This window comes from Calonectris borealis, chromosome 22, assembly GCF_964195595.1.
Source record: "Calonectris borealis chromosome 22, bCalBor7.hap1.2, whole genome shotgun sequence".
Lineage (NCBI taxonomy): Eukaryota > Metazoa > Chordata > Aves > Procellariiformes > Procellariidae > Calonectris > Calonectris borealis.
The window spans coordinates 4,105,174-4,112,810 of record NC_134333.1 but is presented as its reverse complement, the minus strand read 5'-3'; the positions used below and the strand labels follow the sequence as shown (position 1 = coordinate 4,112,810).

The 7,637-nt window shown below is 54.7% G+C and overlaps 1 pseudogene; it reads right to left on the bottom strand.

Moving 5' to 3' along the window:
* Nucleotides 1-1,947: 1,947 nt before the first annotated feature.
* Nucleotides 1,948-2,771, bottom strand: LOC142092098 (feather keratin Cos2-3-like; annotated as a pseudogene).
* Nucleotides 2,772-7,637: the final 4,866 nt, after the last annotated feature.

Sequence of the window (7,637 nt, the reverse complement as noted above, 5' to 3'; positions counted from 1 at the left end):
GCCTGGTCTGCAGGGCCCTGTGTGCCTGAGCCCCTGTTTGGAGCTCAGCAGGCTGTGGGACCCTGGACAGCCAACTTTCGGTAGGGACACCATCTGGAAACTGTGGAGGGTTGGCTGAAAATTGGGGACTTGCTGCAGGGGTGCGCAGGGGACAGACATTTTGTGGCACCGAGGCTTGCAGAGCTTGACTTACAGAGCCCTCATCCACCTTGCTTGCAAGGGAGATGACGTCAGCGCCTTGACACCTCTGCCACCCTGCTTCATTGTTAAGCAGTCAGGCAAGAGGAGGCGATGTTGATGAAGGACTTGGCAACCGGAATCTCCAGAAGAAAAGGACCTCTGCCTGTATTTCAACATACCGGCTGGGGAAAGGGCAATTTCCAGAGGCCCCTGTGTGGATGGATGGATGGATGGATGGATGGATGAATGGATGGATGGATGGATGGATGGATGGATGGGTGGGTGGGTGGATGGATGGATGTGTTCTGTTCATCAGGTTCTTCCTGACTGAGGCCTCTGATGTGCTTTTGATCAAACCAGTGTCCAAGAGCATCAGTCAAAGGAAGAGGGACCCTCGTGAACAGAAGTTGCCTGCCATAGACAGCTCACAGATGCTGCTGAGTGTGTCCCATTGTCACCTCCACATCTCAGGGGGACTAGGGCAATCACATCTTGCACAGAGCTTTTCTGGAGCAGAGCTAGTCCTGACATAGCAGAGTCTTAGAGGTCCTGGGCCCGAGCGAAGCGGCTCCATCCATGCTTGGGGATGACAAGGCACCACAAAGCAGTGATGGGCCTGTGGGCACTGGTTACTGTCCTTGGACTGCCCTGGCCCATGGAGGTGTTGGGTTCCCAGGGGCTCTGTTGTGTGGCCCAGTGTGGTTATTCCCAATACTGACTCGTGAATGACATCAGCCCTGCATGCCTGCCAAAACCTGGGCCCTGCCAAGTGCTGTAGGAGTGGTGGTAGGGCTGCATGGGGGACCGATCCCTGCTGCCCATGCCCATGCTTGCTGGCCACGGCTCTAGATCAATCGATGGAGGGGAGGAGGCCGTGGGCCACCCCTGAGGCTATTCCACCTATGCACACTCCTGCTGTCCTTTGGGGACATCTTCGGTCCTCCTCCTTCTCCAGCACAGCACTGACCAGAGCAAGAGGTGCCCCATTCCCATGAGCGTACAGGGTGGCTTGCCTCCAGGGCCTTCCACAGAGTCCTAGCTTCTCACTTGGGGATAGCAGAGGTTGTGCTCCTTGTTTGCAGGACCTGTGGGGGTATATCTGGGCAGAGACACTGCAAGGCAAGGGCTGATTGCCACTTGCTCTGGGATAGCTAGGCTTGTTTTGCATGCTGCCACAGGATAGTGCCCCAAAAAGGACCCTCTGCAGTGTGTCCCAACCTCCCATTCTTCTGGGAGTCGTGAAGGGTCTCTTTATACCCCCATCCTATCCCCTGCCAAGAGCAAAGCCATTTTCCCTGAGCAGCTTGGGAGGGCATACATGGAGGAAAGGACCACTCGGAGGCCCAGGCCAGGATGCAGAAATCTTTAATGAGTCTAAAGAGGGAATCGAGGTCACTCCAAGCAGAAGCCCTTGATGCAGGGAGCACTGGGGGCGAGCGAGAGTCTGCGCCCCTTCGCCGTGTTGAAGTTCATGCAGGGCATCTGTCTGCCTTTCCCGCAGAGTGCAGGCTGGCTTTGGAGAGCCTTGCAGCCCAGGGGAGCAGAGGAAAAGAACAAAAAGAGAAAGAAAGAAGTAGGTGGAAGAATGGATGCAGAGACATGGGCCATGTTTTCAGCTAAACACAGGCTGCCCCTTCCTGAGAGCATTTGCAGGAGGAGTTGAGGGTGGTGAATTCCTGTGAAAGCAATGGCCTGAAGATTCATTCTTTGCCCAGCACTACGTCTGTACTTCCTGGGGAGCCTTCCCAAGAGCTATGTCCAGTAGCTTTAGCAGGGGAGGCACCTTCTGCCACAGTAGCGGCTGGAAATGCCAGAGAGGTCACAGCACCCAGAGGTGATGGGCACTCCATCACAGCTGAGGATGCTGCCAACAGCAGCGGAGGTGGAGGATCCCACAATGGTGTTCTGTGGGTAGGAGCTGAGGATGGGGCCGGGCAGGGTCACCACGACGGGGGAGGGCTCGATGACAACAGTGGAGTTCTGGCACTGCCTGACACAGGGCTCATTGCAGCTGTTGGCCAGCGGGGTCGGGCCGCAGGGTCGGCATGGCAGGCGTGGGTTGTAACAGGACATGTCTCTATAGGTGGAGGTACACCTGGGAGAGAGGGCAGGGAGGAAGCAGAGCACAAGGGTGGGTGAGGAGCAGCCTGGTTTCCCTGTCACAAAGCAATGAAGGCCACTGCTGAATGGGGAGCTGGAGACTCAGCCAGGAGCCACACGGTCTTCATTGGCTCAGCCTGACAGGTCCCTACAAAGAGCAGGGAGGCTCTCTCCCAGTGAATAAACCAAAAGCCCCCCCAGCCACATCCCAGCCTCTCTCTAAGCAGACTTCCTCCCTGCTTCCCTCTGTCATGACAAGGAGCTCCAGGACTCAGCAGAGGACAGAGCCAACATCAGCTGAGATGTCCAACAAGGAGAGATCTCACTTTGGAAGAGGAGGAGAAGGGGCTTCAGACTCACCTGCTTCCCAAGGAGGAGGAGGCAAGAGAAGGGTTGAGAGAGAAGGGATTTGGCCTGGCTTTTATACCTGCCCTTCATTGCCGCAGGACCAGAGGCCCTTTGCAGAGGTAACAATTCTCTGACAAGCTCATCTTGAATGCAAACCATTGCAGCTAATGATATGGGCTGTGCTTTGGTTTCCAACACTGCTGCCTTTTCATTTCCAGATTTGTGCCATGCCCACTCCCCGATGAAGGCTTCTTCTGAGCACTCACATGAAAGGCCCCAGGATTTGGAGGGCAGGAATGCAGCAGTGCGGGCAGAAGACTCAGCTCAAGAGCTGGAGGGGTCCAGAGCAGGCAAGTGACGTCAGCCTGGGTCACTCCGGTGGGGCTGAAGCATTGTTCTCAGGCAGAAGTTCCACCTGTCCTCAGCTGGATGCCCAAAGACTCCAGTGCCACATGCCATGTCCATCTCTTTCCCTCCCTCCTCAGCTCACCCCGATGGTCACTTCCTGTTGCCTCCCCAGGCGTGCCTTGTGCTCCTAGGTTTTGACCCCATCCTGCCTAACACTGCCCTCAGGAAAAATTATTGGCCTGTTTTGACGTGTCTCCTCTCTGTGCTGTCTGTGAGCACACAAACAATGCCATGGGCATGCCTGGGGCCCTGTCCTCCCCCAGAATGCTCTAGCCCTGCTGCAGTTCTCCCCAGCTGTCCTCAGCAGAGTCCAGGTTGGTTGTGTTCCTATGGATATTCTTGTCTTGTGTGCTGTTGTGAGCAGCTGTCTTTGTATGAATGCACGTGGGAGCACAAAGTTGTGCCTGATACCACACTGGTGTGCAGGAACCTATGTGTGTGTCCTTGTGTGTCCCTCATCAGGAGGGAATGTGCTGCTCACAGCAGGGACACTCTCTAGTGCTTTGTCCATGAGCACCAGAAAGCAGCAGGTTCCCAGGGTCAGAAGGAGCCCGGGTGCACTTGAAGGGTGATGGCATGAAACTGCCAGAGATCTGTCCAGGGAAGAGGCACTGAAATGCAGCTCCTGCCTCCTGAGCCCACCTTTTCCTGCCCTCCAAAGCTCACACTCCGCTTCTTCCACTTTCAGGCCACAAGATGATTTCACTCCAGTTTGGAGCCTTACATTAATTAAATGTAACAATATTGGGAGTGCCTCAGCATGGCTGGCAGTCCCCCGCTGCCTGCCTCTCCAGAACAGGTCACAGCTGCTCTCCCCCACGCTAGAGAGTTCAAAAGGATGGGCTTTGCTTTATGGACAAGGAGAAAGGCTGAGGAATCCTGCCCACCTCATGCTGGCCATCCCTGAGTGGATCTGCAGTGTCAGTGGTGTCTGGGGTGGGACACAGCCCCCCCTGTATCCAAGCCAATGTCAAATGTGCTTGTGCAGCCTGGTGCCATGTGAGGCAGGGACTGAGATCTTGGATCAAACAGGTACTGAATGAAAGGAACGTGAAGCCTGGTATCACGGTGAGCAGAAGGACAGACCCTGTGGCTTGCACAGGGAAAGCCAAAAAACTCATGGCTGCTTTGATATTCAACCACCAGCACCATCATGTCCCGCCCTGGAATCTCAGTCTGAGTGTCCAGCAACTGCTCTTGGGAGGGAAGAAACATTGGATTTGAGGCTGCATCTTCCAAAGCCTGATGCTGTCCCACAGGGGTGTCCAAACCAGATCCTTTTTCCAAGAAGGGCTGTACATAGTGTATAAAGTTCTTGAACCCATCTCGCCACCTGAATGTTTGTCTGCCAGAGCTAAGGTTCAACTTGGACACAGTGCAGTTGAAGGCTTCGCCCCTTCCCTTAGGAACCTTTGGTGAGATCAGTGCCAGGGAGCAATGCTGGGAGAGCTCAGCCAGGGCTAATTCCTTTCTCTGTAGAGCTGCTTCTGAGCTGAGCCTCTTGTGTAGCTGAGGTCCAAAATCATTGTGACGGGCACTGTGGAGAAGGGAAGGGCAGGGGAGGTGTGTATCTGGAGTTTGAAAGGGCCTTTGACACCCTCTCCTGTACTTCCTGAGGATGAATGGGTTCATTAGGAGGCAGACAAGGTGGGTGCAAAATTGCCTGGACTACCAGGCTCCAAGAGTTGTGACCATGAAGAAATGGGCTGACTGGAGCCTCATGAAGGTCAAAAAGAGCAAGGGCAAGGTTTTGCGTCTGGGGTAGAAACCAGCCCATGCAGTCACACACGTTGGGGAGTCACTGTCTAGGAAGCAGATCCACAGAAAAGGCTGCGTGGTTTTAGGAGACACTTAGCTGAACCTAAGAGAGCAGCGTGCCCTTTTGGCAAAGAAGACCAACAGCATCCTGAGCTGTGACAGCCAAAGTGTTGCCAGCAGGTGCAGGAAAGTGTCCCTGCCCCTCTCGTCCTTGTGAGACCACATCTGGAGTACTGCTAACACATTGGGGCTCTCGGGTCCACGAAGAGTATTGACATACTGAAGCAAGTCCAACAATGGCCACCAAGGGTGTTAGGGCACTGTCAAACATGGCAAGTGAGGAGAAGCTGAGAGAACTGGGCCTGCCCATCTTGGAGAAGAGATGTCTCAGGGAAGACCTTCTTGCTTTCTACAACTACTTAATCAGAGGAGGCAGAGAAGATGGACCAAGACACTGGAAGTGCTCAGCAATAGGAGTAGAGGCAAAGGACAAGCAACTGAGGCATGGAGAAATATGATTAAGCAACAGGCTAACAGAAATAAGAATGGGAGCAGGTTTCCCAGGGACATCGTGCAATGTCCATCCTGGGAGGTGTTCAAGGATGGACTGAATGGGATCTTGAGCAACCTGGTCTACTGAGATCTGTTGTGAGCAGGGGGTTGATCTAGATGACCTCTGGAGGTCCCTTCTCACCTACATTCTGACTGTGTAATTCCCACCTCACCCCTGCCCTCCCTGACCCCTGCACACCCATGGGCACGTGTGTCCTCACACCCCCTTTGCCTCAACACAACTTTTAGGCATGTTGCTGGGACTGCAGAGGGGCAGCTGAAGGGAGGCTCTCACCCTCCTCACTCCCACCTGCAGGACACCAGTGGCTGCTGTTTCCAGTCCTTGAGCTCGGAGACAGCTCTGGGAAGCTGGTCCATCTCCTGGGCCAGGGCCCTGCTGCTGTCCCGGGCTGCCCCCGGCGCTGTGCAGCCTTATTCTTGCTGGGGAGTCCTTGCTGCAGGAGGGGAGACCCCATTCCCCGGGAGAGCAACTTGTGCCCCTGCAGAGCCACTGAGCCCTCTCAGCCCGGGCGAGACCCCGATGGACGTCGGCGCAGGGCTCAACCCTGGGGCGGAGCTGGCGGCGGCAGAGAGGAGAGGAGGCAGTGGAGAGGAGGCGCCGCGGCCGGAGCAGAGAGCCGGGGCTGGCAGGGGGCAGCGAGGCGCGGGCTGCGGAGCGGCGGGATGCGGCGGTGCCGGGGTGCAGGGCTGGCAGGGCTGGCCGCTGTGCTCCTGGGTGCACGGGGCTGGCGGTGGTGGATGGGGGGCCGGGCCTGAGCCCATCATCTCTAGCATTACCAGTTTGCTTGCATGTACGCCTGCCTTTCCATGCACCCACTCTTTTCTCTGTGAATTCAGCAGTTATTGTTGCCCTGATTTCAGCCCTCTTTCACTGTAACACCCACTCTCGCTCTCCACTCTTCCATTCTTCCCCTCTTCATCCGTCCGTCCACCCCTCTTTTTACCCATCTCTCCAGGACCCTACCAGTTCTAACTCCTCTTCCTACTCTCTGAGACCCCTCTCTCATCTCTCCCTATGATTTCTTCATATCTGTAGGCACAAGGTTACTTTCCTGAATCTCTCCATTATTCCATACATCCACTCATCCCCCTGTGCATTCAGCATTTCTTCTTGTTTTGTCTTCAGCCCTCTGTACTCCACTATAACACTTGCATTCTCCTGTCTCCTCGTCCCCTCTTCATCCATCTGAGGGGAATAGTTTGTCCAATCCTGGGGGAAACTCCAGTGAAGATAAGATAATTGAAAGAGATCTGTGGGAGCGCATGAAGAATGGGCCGCAGAAGAAAGAACATAATATGATACGATTAGTGGAGGCTTAGGCCACAAGGGCATTGCGACCTTGGGATCTGTGGTTACACGATGGCAGGGTGTGGACCCGGCTGTGACCGACGCTGTCAGCAGGTGCGGGGCTGGGGTGTGCAGCAGAAAGATACAAAAGCAGAACTTGCGACCCTTGGGAACAGCGTGAGGAGGAGCAGCGAATAGAGAGTTCAGGTTTTGCAATATGCATTAGGTAATTAAGATGTAGCCAATGAGTTTTGTACATGGTTGTTCTGAAACCGTATATAAGAAGTTCGTGTAGAGCAATAAAGGGAGATCTGATTTCCACCTGGCTGGGTCTCCGTCTCTCCATCGCGGCAAATTGGTGACCCCGACGTGATTTGGGGTCGTGAACCACCTAACTGCGTGGCAGGCTGCGAGTCCCACAGAACATTGAATGAGCTGCTGAAAGGAAGCAGGAGCCGGCCGGCAACCAATCCCTCCGGATTAGAGAGGTGAGCTGTGGGAAACATGGGGAATCAAGCGTCGTCCCCTGAGAGAGACGTGTATGAGCTTATGAAAGCTCTTCTTAAAAAACATGGGAAGAATATCTCTGGCCATGATCTTAAGACAATTCTTAAATGGGTGCAGGTTAAATTACCGGCTGTAACTGCATCCACTATTTTCACACGGGAACTTTGGGACGATGTGGGAGTAAAGTTATGGGATGCAGCGACTACGGGAAGTGTTGAAGCGCAGCGTATGCTCCCGTGGTGGAGAAATATCTTTGAAGTTTTAAAGGCCCAGGAGGAAAGTAATAAAGATGACCCAGATAAAAAGAAAGACACTCCCCCGGTGTCTGCATTGTTATCGGAGGTAAAGAAGCCCTCGGCTCCATTGACGATATGTACCGCAGGGTATCCCCCTGAGGAGGATCCCTTCGATCCGGGACCCGTGGACCCTGAAAAGGAGCCAGATCTCTACCCCCCCGACCCACACGATGTGTGGG